The sequence below is a fragment of the Armigeres subalbatus genome, chromosome 3, assembly GCF_024139115.2.
Source record: "Armigeres subalbatus isolate Guangzhou_Male chromosome 3, GZ_Asu_2, whole genome shotgun sequence".
NCBI classification, from domain to species: Eukaryota; Metazoa; Arthropoda; class Insecta; order Diptera; family Culicidae; genus Armigeres; species Armigeres subalbatus.
In genome coordinates this window covers 408,094,222-408,114,787 of record NC_085141.1, presented here as the reverse complement: position 1 = coordinate 408,114,787, position 20,566 = coordinate 408,094,222, and the positions used below count along the sequence as shown (strand labels likewise).

Sequence of the window (20,566 nt, the reverse complement as noted above, 5' to 3'; positions counted from 1 at the left end):
CAAAAAACAAGGCAGGCTCAGCACGCATGTAAACAATCAGTTTGAATGTAAACATTACTATCTTCGCACAAGCTGAACCGGGACGATGCTCTACGGTCTCAGCATGCTTACTTTTGTACTCCAACATATGGCGATCAAATATGCGTCACTCTTGAAGTGTCATCTTTCTAACGAGCATATCTTGTTGTCTGTTGCACTTGCGGTAACTAATAGATAAATTGCTAAATATCATTTCGATCTGTCAAAATATTGCATGCCGATGAAAAATGCAAAAAGTGTAGGCTAACTCTGCTTATGAGAAGTGAGAAGTAGAAAATGTCTCACTCTCCACTTCTCATTTTTCATACTTTGCAATTCACATTCATCATTTTTTACTCTTCGCAACCTGAGAATAAAAATCAACTATTCGGCCAAATGGTCCGTTAGTCCAAACGGAGGACATTTTCCTTTTTTGTGTGTATAAAATATTTATTTTTTGGAAAATTATACAATTATTCATTGCTAAATATGATTTTTTTTCTTCAGTGGAACATTTTTTTTTATCTATTACGTTTATTTGACAGGCTCAGGCGTGTATAACACTTAACAGACCAGAGACTCTTCATGATATTTACATTACTATCAACAGTTAGTAAAGGGAAAGGGACATAGACCAAGATACTCGTGGTAACTCAAGGTTAGAGTGCGTAATTTCAGGATTGTCTTGGATAAAAAAGGCAAAGGTAAAAGTCTATGAAAATGTTTCATTATTTAAGGAAATTGAATATTCTATCACTTCTATCCTAATTTCTTCATTGTCCATTTCCATTGTTGCTGCAATACAGAATTCCTCATTCCCCTTTGAACTACTTAAGGATTTTCCAAGAAATAAATTCATGGTAAATCTGAAAAATCTTTTGATAATTAAAAAAAATCCATCGAATTGTCAAAGAGGTCCCCACGGAAATCCCGAAGAATTACAGAAAAATATTTTTAAAAAAATCGTCAAAAAATCCATAGCAATTTTATATAACTTCCCGTAGTAGGGTAACCGGCGGTAATGTTGGCCCTGGATGTAACATTGGCTCATCACGCAAATAAATCAATATTTCAGCGATAATACGTCGATTTGTAGGGAGATATTAACCACTGCTTCTTTAGAAAAGTGTATCAAACATATAGCTGCTTCATAACTCTGGATTTATACACTTCTTAAACTATTAAAAGCAATTATCTGACGTGAAAAATCACTTTGACTCGGTTTTTTAGCAGCCATGTTTCGTTGACTTATGCAGGCTGTCTGTGCTAGAGTTTTTCATTTGCCAAATAAAAGAGTTTTCTGAATGAACATACCTGCTTTCGCACATCAGATGAATGGATAACAACCACACTATGTCAGCTATCATTTTTATTGCACAATTTCCATTAGTATAGCGACATAATTAACCAAAACTTTTTTGGACAATACTGGGGGCACCCGTAGCCAAATGGTGGCATGCGCTTTCGATTTGTAGCACTACGCTAGTATAGGTGAAACTCTAAAATCAAAACATTCTCACCAATAACCCGTACTGGAGAAAATAACCGAAAGCTGCAGATAGAATATCCGATGCTTGCTATTAGGTTGCTGAGAATTTTTGTAAAAACAGGTTAATCCACTCAACCGTTAAGTTTCTTTCGAAAATTACATAACGCTAAACTATTGTCAACCCACACCCAGCCCCTAGTAACGCTTCATATATGGTAGAGTTCTAAAATTTTTAAAGTCCTTAACGCTCAGACAAGTACCCTCCCATGATGCTTCCCTCATGATGCTTTTCTCGAATCACGATATAATCGCTTTCATTCGCAGAACATACCAAAAATAATTGCCTACCTTACGGCTTCCAAACACGATTCAAGCAAAAGCGATTCAAGCATCAACCTTTCGAGGTTCGATACACCATTTTCTTCATAATTTTGCAAATAAATTATTCAATTAGTGTATGAATATTTAGTTTTATCATCTTTCGCACGAATCCTACAAACATTTTCTCACTTAATAATGGAAAGATACAATGGATCGTATGTTTCATTAGATAAACTTTCAACGTCATTTCATGTGAATAATTTCAAGTCAAATTACTTGACAAATACCTTCATCATAATTTAGATCTTATTATTTCTTGCAAAAAGCATTTTGATCTGTAAAATGATACCGAAAAAGTATTCTTTCAACTCGGGAAGTTGAAACACAGAAACACACACGAGTTTTGAGAGGATTCACAACAGCTGATCGATATAGAGAGGAGTGGAAAATGAAACTTCAATGCAGGCAGAGTTAAAAACAAGCATCCAATAATTCGGGACCGATTTGCGATTTGGGCGTAACTTATTTTGTAAACAAACATTGTTTTGTTTATTCCGTAGAATGCAAGCGTTTTTCTCCATTATTAATTCCCTTATCTGCTAGAGGAAAGCCTATTCTATCGGATGCATACCGTGGTTTTCTCAGGAAATGCTTGCTGTAGCTGGAATTCGCCTTCCAATGTTTGTTTACAAAATAAGTTACGCCCAAATCGCAAATCAGTCCCGAATCGTATTTATGAATAATTCAAGACAAAATTTTCAAAACGACTTATCTGCTTTTTGTAAACAAAGATTCAAACGACGATTTGACGAATCTGATAGCACTCCCGCAAACCAACACCATCAACAGGTAGCAGAATTCTTCATCTACCCATCGATGGTGTTAGTTTGCGTGAGAGCTATCAGATTCGTCAAATCATCGTTTGAATCTTTGTTTACAAAAGCAGATAAGTCGTTTTGAAAATTTTGTCTTGAATTGTGTAATAATATCAGGTAGTTGGCACAGTTATAACTGTTTATGCACAGTACAAAGCAAGGAATTGCCTAGAATAAGTTTTACAATTGACTTTCTTCAGTAGTGCGTTATGCATCATCCCCACCTAAAGCATTGTTTACGTTTTGGAAAAAAGTTTCTTTGAGGGTATCGCGAGAGCGAGAGCAACACAACTGCCATGGTTTCAACTAGCAGTAAATCTTAAAATTATGCGGCAGCCAATAATTAACGTTTGTAATTTGTTTGAAGGCACAACATGAGGGCTAGAACATGTAGCCTTTTTGCAATTGCAGTTTTTAATACAGTTTTCATTCTTCTAAACTTCTTCACTTGCAAATATGGTAAATATTTGGGAAATAAATGATACATATTATAGTATTTTCGTTAGCATGTCCTTGGTAATCGTGCTATTTAGATTCCCCTAAAACGCACTCTCACAATCAGTGTGGTAGTATTTTACATGCAACCAATTAGAATTCACGCTCAATAAGATGATTTGATTTTCTCTATTTGTTTGCATGCTGCCTTTATTCAACGCAAGCAAAATGACTGGTACTATAAACAGCAACCCATCTTTATCTTTCGTATGTTCGAAATCAACAATCAGTTGTCCCAAGTGGGCTGAAAAATTATCCACATGATAGGGACACGGATGCCGATATTTTGGCCATTTCTCTCGAGACTTTCGCTGGTTTAAACGAGATATTGCGGACATTCATCGTCGTTTTTTGCTATTTGGCATCAAAACCAAATGTAAGCAAGCCGGCTGGTGGAATAATTCTGGTTGGAAATGCAATACATATATGAAGTTTTATAGCGATAAATGTGCTCAACCGTAGCATAATGGGCCAAGGTTTGAGCCGTTACCCTTATTTCATAAAAAAATTCATGAATTATTCCGAAAAAATCAGCGTAAATTGGGAGGAACTTCTTGCACAGAGGTTGAGATAGACAAAATCTCGACGAAATTCAAACAAGCATAACTTCGCTAAATTAAATTTGATATTTTTAGTTTCCTGTTCTTATCCAGTAAATAAAGTCGATTCATACATAAAATACAGTCTAATTAAAAAAGCCCTGAACAATAGTTTAGGAAATTTAAAATAATTTCCCCTTCCTTCGAAAGCATCTATAATTTCACTTTGTACGCGTTTTTTTATGAAAAATTCGGAATAGTATTTCACTGAAATTCATCGGATTTTCTCGACAAATTTCTGACAACGAAAACGCCGCTGTGCGCTGACTATAATGTTCGTACCGGCGCCCATCCCTATCTGGTGATTGCATTTTTGTATGAGCTGGCGGCGTAACAGTGTGCTCACTAACCAGAATTAGCGCCAAGGTCATTTCATCGGTAGATCAATCACTTCCAATCACAAGCAGGTTGATTGATCGCGTTCTTCGTGCAGTTTTCATTGCATTCCGATTAATCAGCAATGACCAGTGACCGACTGACAGACTGACTAACTAGCGGGCACTGCATGACTATCTACCAATGTATATGTACATATAGCACAGAAGCGAATCAACATTGAAAATATGGCGTTTTATCTTATCTCGGCACAGTGCACCGAATGTAAACACATCGATCCCATTGGCTTTGAATACTCGAACGAGTTTGAATGGCACACTGTAGACAATTATTGGTGGTGGTTCGGTTGGACTTGGACTGGTTGTGAATATTTACGAGTTAGTATTGTCTTTCAGTTGACCTCCAATGATTACCTTCCATCCAGTGAACTAAATTTTTTTAACAATGGATTTTAAAATCTCTGTTTCGTCACACATGCTTGGAACGATTTGTAAGGGCGTCGACCTTCCACGTCGTTACGATATTAACAAACGACAACGCCTAGGCGTCGTCATCGCCGTGTTGAGAGGTGTGGGTTTTTAGTTTCACTTTCGCACAGCATGAACTATTCAATTGCAGGAATGATGCTCTCTAGGCACTGCTTAATTAAAAACTTCTGTTCGTGTGGCGCGCGCGTGCATAATTAATTCCATCGTACCAACCCACCCACTGACCTCTCCTCCCGGTTCAAGCCAAGACGAGCTTGACTTTTTGCGGACATGGTGATTTATAATGCTTAATCCCGGACAGTCATATTCCTTTTTTCCGGCCTTCCGGACCAGACGCAGTCGAGATTAAAAACTGTAATTAAAAGGCACGTGCTATGTATCTGTGGGCCAGGATATTCAATTGCTGAAACGAAACACTAAAAAAGGAAGGAATTTTTGCGAGGATGAGTACTAACATGATTAAACTGAATATGCATGTGTTAAGTAGGCAGCTCCATAAATCGATTCTCAAACAACTCAAGCTTGAGCAGGATGACATCATCGCAACCAAAACTTTGTTCGTGACTTGGCTCCGTTGGTGATGATGATGGCACGGAAACAGCGATCAGCGATGAACTCGACAGTAGGCAGGTATGGAGGAGAACTGGACGCGTACGTTTGCGCTGCTGAAATGGTTGCTGGATAGTTTGGTCGGATCGTTTCTGAACTTGACGGGTAAGAAGGCGTTCCAACGCCAGTCAGCATCTAACGAACCAACCGAAGAAGTTTGAGTGCAATCGTTTGAATTTCGCGTTTGTTAGAGAATATCATTCGCTGCGCGTGTTTGTATGTGGACAATAATCTCTGGGGTCGGAGTGCATAATGTGTGACCATGAAGAGCCACGATGTTTCCGAGCAATTTGAATTTAAAATGATGACGCGTGTGGATTTGTTGGCGACAACGACGACCGAGCCAAAGTGGGAGATTGAATTAGTCAACTCCACTTGACGGGCGTAATTGGGCTTTATGTGCTGATACATTGTGGTTCTATTGAGTCGCTGATACTGTGATTGAATGATACAACATCAAAGGGTAGGACTTTTTGTATATGAACGACTTTTAAAGACAACTGGCATTCATAATTTAAGACCTGACAATATTTTTCACTTTCACTATTCTGAATCAATTGTTCAAAATGGAAACATCTAAATTTCTAGAGACGCTTCCAAAAATCATGGCTATGCTTTTACAATTCCGGGAAGCTTATAATAAAACACACGAACCAAATCTGCAAACTCAATTACACCGTCCCAACATTGGACCCCCAAAAATAGATCAGAAGATTCGATGCCTTTCAGGTTTGCACATTTCCCTTCAGCTTCTTCGTCATCACTGGCGACCGGTGTCTATAATCGTATAAAACCATGTCAATATTAGAAAACAATTGAACGGAATAATTGGATTTGCCGTCCGGCTGGGCCATGGGCAGCACCCATTTTCGGCTTTTAAGGCTGCCAATAATATCCGATGGATGTAGGTAAACTGTCACACTAATGGGACATGACGTTTCGGGTCTGCACCCAGCTGGAAACAAGGTCAACTGACCCAAATTGGATTTCGAAAAACCATACTGGCGCTTGTAGTTATTTTGTGTCGCTCTCACCAGCAGCAGCAGCATCATGTAAAGTTTTACAGATGGTGACTTCACCATCACCGAGGGTGACGTCAGTGGCCAAACCGCCGCTTCATTGCAAGCGGGTTAAAAAAGCAAACTCTCCGGTTTGATATATTTAGACGGCCAATCACATGGTGATGTCAGAGTTCTGATTTGACGCTGGAGATGCCGTCATTGACGACGACTTCGTTGTGTTCTGCATAGGTTCACTTTCAGATTCTTTCCATTCATATGCGCGATTGCAAACAATCACTTTGGATACATTCCTTTCTACAACTCCTTACTCATGAATTCATGATCAACATTCATAAGGCGAAGGCAGACATATGAACAAACCTCTCTCGCGCATGAAGTAAGTCAGACACGAGGTCAAGTGGCTCAAATACACCTAGAAATGGACTAGACTCCGGTACTTGACTTACATTAGTGAATGAAGAACATTTTTATCGATGACCTTTCGATGGCTACATTGAACCTTTGAATGATCTTGATTGTTGACCTGAATTCTAAAATATAGATGATATTCTAGGTAAAGTGGATGAAAAGTGAAATAAATTGATCAACTTTATTTAAAGATCAGCATTAAACTACAGAAATATGTTCGAGTAGAATTTTAATTTATTGAAACGTGACTGCATGAGAACTGCTACAATTTGATGTGTTTCTAGTGAAAGTTAGATGGCAAAATAAACATCACGATCCAAGCAACAGTTCACAGTGTAATGGTCTGGTAGGTTGTTGTGGATTGATTATTCATTGTTTACAGAAGCAATGATGTAATTATTATGCTTTGAAGGCATGATGAAATAATTATAAGAGATGAATTTTATAATACCTACATTGTTGTTCTACTTCAGCATTTTTATCGTAAACGAGGTCCATAAGAGTCATGTGGGATCAAGGAGTGTAATTGTCGCTGATAAACGCAAAAAACATGCAAAATAAGAGACTAATGTCCCTATGTGCATAGGATAAGGACAATGTTGCTTGCAATTTTATCTGCGAGAAGCATGGTGAGGTATTTCTGGTAAACTTTTCAATTTGCGATTTGTATTTGTATATTTCAAAAGCAAGACTGAAAACAGATGGCAATTATTATACCACTAGTTTATTTGTGGACGCAGTAGCGCCCGTGGCTAGTGTTTTTTTTTTCACGGTTTATTAATTCATGCATTTAAAAAAATTAAAATTTTCAACGTCTGTTGTCTGTGATTTTTTTCATCAAATGCTGTGTCTAGGGGTCTAAGGTTGTAACTGTTTTCTGCATCTGATAGTAAAAAAGAATTGAAATGTCAAATATTTTATTTTTGTGAGAATTTCTCCGCGTGCTGCGTCTGGTTGGCTAGTCACCGAGCAACGCCTAACAATATACCCTTTGGCCGATGACATATTCACGCGTTCATTTATGGTTCATTTATTATTTGGCGTCAGTAGTAAGAACTACAATTGGGAGCGTAATCAGTCAAGCGATAAATCAATTAAGAAAATTTTATTGCATTTTATCGTCTAAATAATTCAATGCAATCGTCTAATTTATTCAAAAGGTCTCTAGAAATTCTTAGGAATGCTTTTCCGAAAACATTCAATTCAAAAATTATTTTAGGTATTCCTTCGTATACCGTTTTGGCTCAAATACCGAACATGACTCATATTCCGAACACTGGCGATTTGGCACCCTAAAACTAAAATTCCATCGGTTTTTAGTTCTGAGGATCGCAATTACAAATGAATTCAAGATCCAATGGAGAGAATTACACGAATAAATCCAAAATGACCATTTAAAAGCGAATGTTCGGAATTGAGTCAATTCTTTCCCTCCGAAATTTCTCCAGTAATTCTTCCGGAATTTCCATCAAAAATCTTTTCCAAAAAGCTAGGACAAAATTTCAGGAATTTTCTTGGGAGTTTCCGAACGAATTCCCAACTGAAGTGCCAACGGAAATCCTGAAGGTATTTCCGACATTTACATTTGTCCAAGAATATCTTTGGACATTTTGGACATTCCTCCAAGCATTTTTTTTGTATTTAGTCGAGGGATTTTACCAGAAAATCCTCTGGAAATCACTTCAAAGATAAATCCAGCAATTCCTTTGAAGATTCCTCAAGACATTTTTTTTTAAATTCAAAGAAGAAATTCTAAGAAAATTTCATCAAAAATTACCCCACTAGTTCTTTTAGAAATTTTCTTCAAAGATTCTTTTAGAAATTTCTTTGGAAATTCCTTTAGGAATTCCTTTGGAAATTTATTCGGAAACACTTTTGAAACTTTCTCCAGGGAATTCTTCGGAAATTCTTTTAATAAAATCATTTGAAATTGTTTCCGAAATTTCTGCAGGAACTATTCCGGAAATTTGATTAGAAGAATTTTTCCGAGAACTCATTAAAGAATGAAATCCAGATGAAATTTACGAACAAACTCTTAAAGCAGTGGTGTTCAGCATTTTGGGCATTTTCCCATTAATTTGCTTGTCACACAATGAAAACGAGCTTTCTTCTAACTTTGTACTTGGACGAAAGCTTTTAAATATATCTATCAACTGAGGATATTAAAACGAATATTTGTGTTAAAATCACTTCGTACGACTTGATCAAAGTTAAATCACAGTGCGGCCGCACCTTTGTTTTACTTTGATCGTTTCGTACGGAGTGGATTTAACACTAATATCCGTTTTATTACCCTCAGCAGATAGATATAATTAAAAGCCTTCAACCAAGTGCTAATTTGTATGGTCAAAGCTCATTTGTATTGTGTGAGAAGCAAATTAAGCAAAAAACGCCCAAAGTGCTGAGCACCACTGTCTTGAAGTAATTCCCGAATGATCCTAAAAGAATTTCAGATTAAATTTCAGAAGTGACTCCCGGAAAAAATCGTATTCTATATAAGTGACTACCGAAAAAAAATCTGAATATCCGAAGGTCTCAAGGAACTCCAATAATAATAGTAAGAATACTGGAAGAATTTATTTAAGAAATTCCTGAAATAATTGAAAAAAAAAAGTTCGAAGGAATTCCTAAACCAATTTCCGCAGATATTCCTAAATCCATTTCCAAAAAAATAAAGAAATTTCATAAGGAATTCTCCTAAAAGAATTTTTGATGATTTTCCTGAAGCAATTTCCGTAGGTATTTCCGAATTTTTTTCCGTGGGAATTCCGACCAAACTTTCAAAGCAATTTCCGAATTTCTTGAAGAATTTCCGAAGAAATTCTTAATATATTTCGTTAAGGAATTTCGAAGGAATTTTTCAAGAAATCTCGGAAGGAATTTCTGAAAAAATTCTCAAGACGCAAGTATTCCTTAAGGATTTTTAAAGGTTTTTCCAAAGGAATTTTCGAAACAATATCGTGATTTATTTCCAAAAAAAAACTAGAACTCTTCAAAGTTATTTCCTGAGAATTTGCGGAAAGAAACCCTGAAGGATTCCGAAGAAATTCTTGGAGGATTTCACAGAGAAACTCAAGGAAATTCCGGAGGGGTATCTAAAATATCTCTCAGACAAATTTTTAAAGGAATTTTTGAAGGTATTTCTGGATTTATTTGCGGAGGATTTTTGAAAAAAATCCTTAAGAAGAGAGAAAAAATTCATGATGGAATTCCTGAGAGAATTTTTGAAGGTATACCTAGAAGAATTTTTGAGTGACTAATCGAATTAATTTCTGAAGAGGATTTTCCGAACGAACTTCTGAATGAATTCATGAAATATCACCCAAAGAAATTTTCAAAGCAACTCCTGAAGTAAATTCCTAAGGAATTCTCGAGAATATTCGAAGAAGTATGATGATGAATCGACTGAAATTCTGATATCTTTGGTTTTTTGGCAAGTCCTAATTCCAGATTCAAAACAGGGTTTTGTTTTACTGCTGTTCAAATTTTCGAAGGACTTCCCGTAGAAATTCTTGAAAGTGTTCCTTCAGATGTTCCAAATACTTGTAGAAATCCAAAAATTAACTTCCTTTTTTTTTGAGAAATTTCAATTGCAACACCAACATCACAACTACCAGTGCTGGCTTGGGTATTTGCAATGTAAATTAAACATTCCGAAATCTTCAGAAACCGTGTTCAGTTTATGTTGTTGAGCTGGCAGCAATTAACTTCACTTTGGGGATAATTTTCGATCAGCCCGAGAACATTATTTCATCTTCTCGGATATTCTTAGTTCTATCGAGCCGGAGTCGATAAAATCTGTTAAGCACGAATCTTACTCTCTTACAAACATAAGCGAGCAGATGCGTGTTTTTGTCGAAAGATCATTCAAGATTAGCTTTGTTTGGGTCCCATCTCACTGATCAATCTGTGACAATGAGAAGGCGTAGGCACAGGAAGGTGAAGTTTATGATAGACAATACTCGAGCAACGAGTTTTTCCCATTAGTCCGTCAGAGTACTCTTCAAAGTTGGCAAAGAAATTGGACGGTGGCTGTTTTCCATAATTCCTACAGCGAGTGTGTTTCAGAGGTGAGGACTTAAACCGAGGATTCATTCGCATGATGTCGAGGCTTATATCCAATCACTATTCACTAAACGCACATCTGTACAGAATAAACCTTGTCAATATAACTTATGTAGGTGCAGAGCCTGTTGTGATGACATCGATCACGTAGTTTGGTTTTACTCTGGTTGGAGCACCACGAAGATCTGGCCAGCCGGAAAATACTCCCTGCCGTATCATAGCTAGACCACAACGGTACACTACAAGACGTCAAAGTCCCGGATGAGCTGCTGAAAACCCAAAAATCCAAATCCTTACCCTGTCTCTAATCTCGAGTAACCACGAGTACGTTTGTCTGTGTCCCACTAACTGATAGCAATATGATGATATACATTGTAAATATCATTATTCAAACTGCGGCTCCGTCAAGTGTTATACACGCATGAGCCTAGCAAATAAACACATTGGAAAAAAAATCTAAAAATTTCTATGAAAATTCCATTAGGAATTTATTTGGAAATTCCTTCAGAAAATCGTTTAGAAATTCCTAAATCTATTCAGGTTGTTTTTTGGAAATGCCTCCTGGATTATTTTCTAAATTTCCTCAGTAAATCCTCCAAAACTTCTTTCATGAACTTCTCAAGGAATAATTTATAAAACTCCCCCTGTAGTTAATCTGAATATATACCTCCAGGGATTCTTTCGTAAAACCTCCCGGAAGGCCTTTGTGAATTTCTCCAGAAATTCCAATGGTAAATTCCTTTCAAAATGTATGCAGGAATCATTCCGGAAATTTTGCTGAAAAAAAATCATCCGCAAAATTATGAAAGAATAAGGGATTTTTGGAGGGATTCATACGGAAGTTTCAAAGGATTTCCTGGAGGAATTTCGTAAGGAATTTCTTAAGAGTTCTCTACGAAATTCCCAAAAAAATCCAAATGAAATTAACGAAGTTTTTAAAACGAAATTCTAAAGGATTTTCTGAAGAGATTCCCGAAAGAATGCGCAAAGGAAATTACGAAGGAATTTCAAAAGGAATCTCCGAAGGTCTAAAGGAATTTCTGTAAGAATTGCTAAATAAATCCGAAGGAATACCTAAAAGAATTCTCGAAAGAAATCCTGGAGGAAGTTCTGAAGAAATTCCTGAGGGAAATTTCGAAGGAATTTCAAGAATTTCTTCCTAGAGTTTCCAAAGGGATTTCTTGAGAAAGTACTGGCATAGTTCTAAATTTTTTCCGAAGAAATTCCTAAAGGAATTTTCAAAGGTTATCCTAAAATAATTTCCGTAGGTGTTGTAGGTACTGAAAAAAAAATCCTTAAAGAAGGATCTTTCCAAATTTTCTTATAATTCCATCTTTGAATTTTCTGAGGAATATTATAAGGAATATGCAAAGAAATTTCTGAATTTATCTCCGCTGAAATTCCCGGAGGATTTTCAGAATAAATCCCAAGACATTTCAAAAGATTTCCTGGGAGAACGTCCAAAGAAATGTTTGCATTTACGAATGTCGGAAATTCCTACAGAATTTTATTTGAAAATTTCGTTCAGAATTTCCTTTACGAATTCTTTAAGAAATTCCTGTGGACCTTCTTTCAATAATTCCTTTGGAAAATTCTTCGGAAAGACCTATGGAAAATCCTTTGTGAATTCCATCAGGAATACCTACGGAAATTGTTTATAGAATAATAGCGGAAATCGTTTTAGGAGAAATCCTTCAGAAATTTCTCCAGAAAAAACCTCATTATTATCGGAAATACTTTGTGAAGTTTCTTCAAAAATTCTTTTAGAGATTCCTTCGAGAATTCCTTTGCTAATTCATTTGAGAATTTCGTCCGAAATTCTTTTAGAAATTCCTTCTGTACCATTTTTGGAGAATAAAAAAAATGTTTAAAATTCCAACGGAAACCTGTTCAGGATTTTTTTTTAAGAAAGTGGTTACCTTCAATACATTTTTTTAAAAATTAATATCTTCCACATAATGTACATATTCACATATGAGTTTTTAGAACATCTATATAATAAAAATGAGTTGAGTTTTCCTTCCTGACGATTTAACTCGCGAACGGGTTGACCGATTTACAAGATTTTTTCCCTAATCGATTCGTTTTGGGATCCGCGAGGTTTTTATATAGGGTATCTGTTCCATTATTAATAACATGCTCCTATATCAATAACATTCGCAAAACAGGCAATTTAGGCTCAATTTGTGTCGTGTTTTGTTGTTTTCCGACGTGCTCACTGCTGAAAAAATCACATCAAATGAGAAACAAAACAAATAGCGCACCAATTCTTTGTTTTCGAATGGTATTGATTTGGGTACATGGTATGAATTCAAGGAGCAGTTCCTACAAAAGGTGAATTTAACGGGAAATGTAAAAAATCATTAGAATGCAATTTTAGGCCAGCTGTTGAGGAAAACAAAACAAACGCACGGAAATTGATCTAGAGTGCAGTGCTGCAAATAGTTCATTGTGACATTTGCAACACCCAGGCAAAGCTGGGTTTCTTTCGCTAGTTGTACATATTTTTTTTATTGAAAACCATAATTCATGTGGATAAATAAGTTGATGTTTCAATTTTAAAGGAAACTCGCGATTCACTTAGTACAAATTTAACGATTAGATACGATTACATTATTTTTTGGCAAAAAAAAATTCGAGGGGGGGGGGGACAAAATATTTGTATCGGCCTAATTTTGAAAAAGTATCACCGGCGCATGCTTACTCGTAATTTTAATGCTGTACATTGACAGCTACATCAAACAACTGAAAACCGAAATACCCCGTCCGGTGCACAGGTTGAAGAATTAACCACGCGACGCCTCTGGTATGTATGTCAAAATTTACGCTCGTTTGTCAGAAATCGGTAATTCCGTTTCCTTTGGAACTAATAGTACTTAATTGCTAATTACGAAATAAAAATTATGATTTAGTCAACATATTTATTATATTTGAAAGCGAGTTTCCACTATATCGATTCTAAAGACTTTTTTTTCAAATAAGAGTAATAGGGGTTGACCTTGGGCTTTTGAACAGCGATTGTAAAATCTCATGGTGACCCAAACCCTACCATGAATTGTACTCACTATTCAGGACAACGAATGTGCTAAGGACAACGAAAGAAAAAACATATTTCTTTCTATCTGGTTGTAAAGCCATATTAAGGTGGTTATACAACAAAGCCACAAATCGGCCATCTTGGAAACCACGTGCTTTTTTCAGTCGATTTTCAAGAGCACGGATTGAGAGAACCATAACGCACATAGGGGTAATGGTAATACAATCGACTTCAGTTTCAGCACTGTATGAAAAGTCTTATATTACGTCGTATTTTATCTATTGAAGATGGGAGTGGTGAATTTGAAATTTACCACGGGACTGATTGTATAATCACCTTAACGAAATAGACTTAATGGACAGAGTATTAGTCGTTTCAAGGACAAGTATTATTACGCCTATTTAAAAAAATTATTTCCAAAAGTAGCATTTTTGAGCAATTATAACACAACACCCGTCATTATGCATTCTCGTCTCAGGTACCCTCAGGGGTACATGTACCACAGGTTGAGAACCGCCGTCCAATAAGATAAAACGAATGCTGCACACCTAGCCCAAATCCTTTCTTAGATAGGTCCCACACATGAGTAATCTAGAAATGCAGCACAATCCAATAAAAGCATCTGATTTTTGTAATTAGGTGCACACTAAACAAAGATTTCTTGTTGTGCGGATTCACGTTCCAAATATTGAATTACACCAGGGCAAGCGAATGAGCCAAACTTGAAAATTAGAATTGGCACAAAAATTCTCGAAACTTACGTCACTCTACACGTATGAACTTGATTCAAATATTCGTTGGCAAGAAGTTTCAATAGAAACAGATGACAAACAGTCATAAAATTAATAAAACAAACCGTCATATGAATGATACGTCAGCGTTAAGCACAGCACACATCTGGTCTTCCATCAGAGGGCACAGCACAAATCATTCAATGTTAGTCGAGAAAGTAATAATCATCAATCAAACAAGTTGAAAAAAGAATAACATTTTTATCAATCGAATTCGTTGATTTATTTGTACAATGAACGATCAGGGACATATATTAGACGCCGTATACAAACTACGTAAATGATCACACAGTAATTTTTTCACATAATTGTGAAAGTTAATGTATGATTGAAGAAAAACCACACTCTTCCACTCTTGCTTCATAGATCCTTACGTAATTAGTGTATGACCCCTGAGGCATCAGCATAGGACATAGGACGATGTACAGATATATCAATATCCGTTGCATCGTATTGGATGGATTTGTCTTGTATCTACCTCGCAATCTATCCCCTACGAGTGAGGCATGTTTTATCGATACACGTGCTTAAATCCTCCAAACCAGAGCCTTCAAATGTAATACAAACACCTGTTGTTTGACCAAGTTGCTATCACGACTCACTCGAAAATGATGATTTGTGCCATTATCTATATAGCGTTGTACTACAAACGCTTCCCGTAACAGGTTGTGCAAACTGAAGGCCTCGCAAAGGAACTGTTTTGCGGAGAATCTGTGGTAACGTACCGAATTTTACATCCACCTACAACATCGTTCGGAATTTCGGTCACGCGGAGAAGGATCGAAAAAAGAACCGAGAGTTAATTATGTTTCCGGCTTCGCACATCACGGAACATGCCCTGTTGGTCGGTACTCGGTTCGGTGGTATCCAATATCCACACTCTGGCAAGCAAATTTGGTCAACCTTGGAACACATTCGGGTGGCTGGCTGACCTCCGCCGAAAGGAAGCGATGTAAAATTAGTCAAACCATCACCGGGACGTTAATTTCGTTTGCTTTTGCTCGATGTCGTGCGGTGATTTTGGGTTGACGAGGGCATGTTGGAATGTGCGCTAGCAAAAGAAAGCAGTGATAAATGTCGTCGCCCTTGGGTGCTGGTGTTGATGTTTATAAAAGATATGCAACGCGATGCGACATCGCTAGTCACAACAGCAAAACACGAAGTTGAAATACATTTTACGTCAATTTAAAATTCCAATAACAATTGCATGCAATAAATTTGAAGTGTAAAAAATATAACATATATTGAGAAATCCGAGATATTTTCAGTGGAAGTTCAAAATATACACGCGTTTGTCTCACATTATGCGGAATAATAATAAAACATCCATATGGTCGACAAATCACTCCGAGTAAGTTGTCGAAAAAAAATGTGGAACGCTTCACGATTTTGCGTGTCATCCTTGCGCAGGGGCCATGCTAATCTTCTCTGTATCGTTCCAATTTTAGTATATGTCTTGCCGAAGCAAAGACATTTGGTTACCATCAACATCAGTCTTATATACTCCACTGCAAAAGAAACAGTTCTAGCGATGAGCGACAGACAAACCCACCGAAACTCGTCTGCACGCTGGATTGTAACGAATACGCTACCTGCAGATAAAGAGGGTTGAGTTTAATTTTCTACCCACGTGAAGCGATATGTTTATGCGATATTGCTTCTCTCCTATCTATCGAGAATCTTCAATAGTCAGTTGGTGTGCTCTGTGTTTCACGTATGACTCATCCAACTATACACATACACGGTCAATATTCAATACAATTTGTTTCAGTAGAGTCGCCAAGTTATAGTAGACGAAATTCTTATTTCTAACCGACCAAGAAAACATTCCTACGTTACTTCTATCATTCCATGGTAAAGAAAGAATAATTAGAGTCTTTTGGTCAGGAATGTCAACATTCTATACCGCCTTTCTCATGGGACTCATGCATGTTAGACGACAGGCATTCTGCCATCGTTGTGTTGTTGGCCTATATGCGTGCCCCAGCAGTAGTGGAATGCAAATGACGGATTCTATATGCGAGACGTCTCGCCAAGGGTGTGGAATGTTTTAATCTACGAACTTTTCAACTCGTCACAAGCACATAATTTATTCACGAGAGGCTCTTTCCGTCAGCTGATGACAGAGATTTGAAAACACCCATAGACGATCATAATCGTTTTGTTTGTGACTATAGGAGGACCTACCAAAGAATGAAAGGCATTTCCCGCACAACAGTTGTCAAACTACAGCTACGATGGTGATACTGTGTCTAGTCGGATTCGGATGTGTAATTCATGCGATGAAAAGAACATTTTGATTAACGGAGAAAGGCGACATGAAATTGCTGTCAAACGCACCCACTTTTGTCGCATGGTGTTACCACGATGGTGTAGCTTGGTGATGACAGTTAGACAGGTTAGACACACAGTGACTGTGTTGTAACTGAAAGAAAGATATCGACATAGTTGTTTCATAAGGGCCGAAGTCGCAAATGTAAACAAATCGAGTTTATGTCATAGATCGAACCTCCTGAAAATGTACTATATGTAGCATATTAAAAATAGTACAAAATGTTGTTTTTTTGCTGTAAAAACGAAGAAATACAGAAGGGCGATATAACATTTCCGTTGGCATTTTTTCTTAGTGCGATTGCGCCCCGTTTTCTCCATGGCAGCAAAAGGGCTAAACTGTCTTTCATTTACGCATTATGACACTTCGTTCTTGCATCAAAAACACATGTGAGCAAAAGGGCTAAACGGTACTTTGAAAACACAACGGGGCGATGCAAACAGGCGATAATGACAAATAGGTTGACAGCCGGGCGTGGAATTTGGGCGAAAAGGATGTTGTGAAAAACATTATGGCGCATTTCTGAAGGGCGCAAGTGTACACTGTTATAAAAAAAGGACGACTAGTTCTTTAATCACATTTTCAAATCGAAATAAATCCGAAGTAAATTTTATTTACATGTGGCTTCTATGATTAGATATGGATGTATTTCATGCAAACTATTAGCATTTGAAATACCATCTACTTTTCGAACTATAATTGAAAACATGTCATGGAACATTCGAACCCATTTTTCTCCATTCGAGCTCATTGCGACATTGGCCCTTATGAAACAACTGTGTCGATATAATATTCGATGGAAATCGGCTCACGTCGATGATGTCAGTTATGATTACACATCAACGCCACATAAGTACGTGCGCTTTGCTCTGAAGAATATGTGGAGGATTGAACGTCAAGTTCCTGCAATACACTCAACAAGATAGAATTTACCATAATCCGCAATTAATTCTACGCATATTTTTATTTAAACAATCAGCGGAATTCTAGCCTAGACAGCCCAATTTTTCGCTAATGTATATTCGTTTTCTTATTTTTACCTTTCTGGTACAACAAAGTGGTACCAAAGGCTATCGTTTCACTGCCAAAACGTACTTTATATGGTCGGGGTTCAGCCAAAACACACCAAGCGCCAACGAAAAATTGCCGATATGTCTGCCCAAACTTTCATTTAGCAGATTTAATTGATCGCAAATCGTATCAGATATCCCTCAATCCATTAAATGAGGATATCCTATTGCAAATGTACGCTTGAATTGATATGAAACGATTTCTGTTGTCCTTATACGAACAAAATATCACAAGTCAGTCAAAAAGCCGCTTGGTGCGTTTTGGTTGAAACCCGACCCGAAGAGAGCTCGTGGACCCAGAGTGCTATATCCCAATCGATTCAGCTCGACTAACTGAGCAAATGTCTGACTGTTTGTGTGTTTGCACGTTGAAACAATTTTTCTAGTACTAAACCTCAACCGATTTTGCTACAACAAGTTGAATTCGATGGGGAATGTTTTCTTCTTGATCACTATTGATTTTATTTACGAGGAAAAATGTTTTGATGAGATTTGAATGATTTAAAAATTAAAACTTAATCTTTTCGATGAAATGGTTTTTTGTACAATTTGCATGGATTTTAATATTTTGATCATCGGTATATATAAAACAAAGTTGTAAAAAAATGAAAGCAAAAATGGAAGCAAAAAATTAAATCAGAAAATTGATCAATTTTTGGCGAGACAAAGTTCGCCGGGTCAGCTAGTCTTCTTCTTCTATTTCTATTATACAGGCCGGACTCGATTATCCGGAGTGTTGAAAAAAATTTCACTCCGGATAATCGAACCCTCCGGATAATCGAGCCATTTTTTGTTGTTGCTGAAAATTTAACTTTTGCTCAAATAATCTTTATTTTGGTTGTATAACAATAATAAAATATCCCGTTGGTCCGTTCATGTATTCTGACTACCGTTAGAGGTGACCGCCGATCCAAAAATCGTCGGCGGCAACGTTTGTCATAATTTTGGTCGGCGATGGCTTGGCGAATTTTTTATAACGTTCGTAACGTAAAGTTTTTTTTTTTAGGATATTTTAAGACATTACGGAAGAATCCTTTTTATTTCCCCGGAAAATTCGGCCTTTTTCGGCCAAATTATCAGTTCGGCCGCATGATCTTCACCCGTGCGTCGCAAACCGTTTTTGACCTTATGTCACCTCGTCCGGCCAAGCAGCATTTTCGGTCAAACGTTTTTTTCGGCAGCTCGGGCAAACAACACCATTCGTTCATTTCGACCAAATGGTCCTTTTCTACCAAACGACCATCTAAGCCTTTTTGGCTAAATGACCTATTCGATTAGATGACTTTTCAGTCAAATGGCCTGTTAGGCCGAACAACATTATCGGCCAAATGATTTTATGCCAGTCGAGTTTCGGATTAATGACATATTCGGCCAAACAACAAACGTCAAAACATTTGATTTCAACATGAAATTCTGTGGATTTCAACAGGAAATTTTTGGGAATTTAGGCAGGTAGTGCGTCGAGATGCCTAAAGCGAATTATTTATAATTTTCCCAGGAAATTTCTGGAATTTGCATTGTTAGTGGCGGCCAGTCGTCTAAGCGCATTTGCAAGCCATGGAGTGTGAGTTCGATTCTCGCCCTAGTAAGGAGAGAACATTTCGTAAAGCGGAAAGGGCTCCACATGTTCACTAGGTGCTGTGTGAATATCATGTCCGTTGTCTAATGCTAAGTGTTAAGTATTCAGTCTGTGCGAGTTCTGGTTAAACATAGTGATCCTGTCTTTCTTTCTTTAAAATTCTACAAAAGATCTTACTAGTTTTAAGGAAATTTACTCAGAAATTTCAACGAATTTCAATATTCTTCAGAATTTTCATTAAAAGTTCTTAATTTTAGGAAAAATTTTCGATTTTTGAACAAAAATGTAAGGAATTTTCAAGAAAAATAGCCTTTTCACGAGAAATCCTCTGGAGTTTCAGAGGTATTGCCATAAACTGGGAAATCTGGAGGATCCCAAAAATGAAAACTTCCAAATTTTATCGTTAAGCACCAAGATTTTTCTGATACATTTGTTTTGCATTATGAGTATGCACTTAATGTTGTGGCTTATACATGCTGTGGCCTTCCGAAAATTCCGGAACATTCGTGAAATAAAACAAAAAATAATGAATTTCATTGCATAGCACCATTTGATATTCTAACAACGGAATTTATTTCGTTTGATTTATGCAAACTAAGGCCTCTGTAGTACATAAAATTTGTCTATATTCAGCTCGGTCAGTATCTGCACGTCGCCAGCTTTGTAGTCCACGTAGGGACCTCAAATCGAATCACCTTGCTATCTGCGCACCTCGCCTCGCCTTCTTGTCCCCTGCGGATCCCTATCAGGAACCATTTTCACCGGGTTACTGTCCTACATTCTGAGCATGAAATTGTGTATGGATCACCTTGGCCACCGAGTGATTCTTTAGAAAATGAAAATATTTATTTCATAATTAAGGGAAGGGATCCATTAATTACGTAACGCAAAAAATGCCATTTTCAATCCCCCTCCCCCCTATGTCACACTTTTTGTATGAGGTTGTCACCTGCACAAGGATGGCATGCGACAGAGTTTTGTTCGAATGCCTTGGAATGATTGCTATTCCACCAGAATGTTAAAGTAGTGTTG

General features: G+C 37.1%; 1 protein-coding gene and 1 non-coding gene across 16 annotated transcripts in view; both read right to left on the bottom strand.

Moving 5' to 3' along the window:
* The window catches only part of LOC134227094 (protein 4.1 homolog), a 145,625-nt gene that overhangs the window by 71,569 nt on the left and 53,490 nt on the right, over positions 1-20,566 (bottom strand). The gene's annotated exons all lie outside the window — the stretch shown is intronic.
* On the bottom strand, positions 15,919-16,025 carry LOC134228222 (U6 spliceosomal RNA). Its single transcript, XR_009983885.1, has one exon. It is a non-coding gene; the product is annotated as a U6 spliceosomal RNA (small nuclear RNA).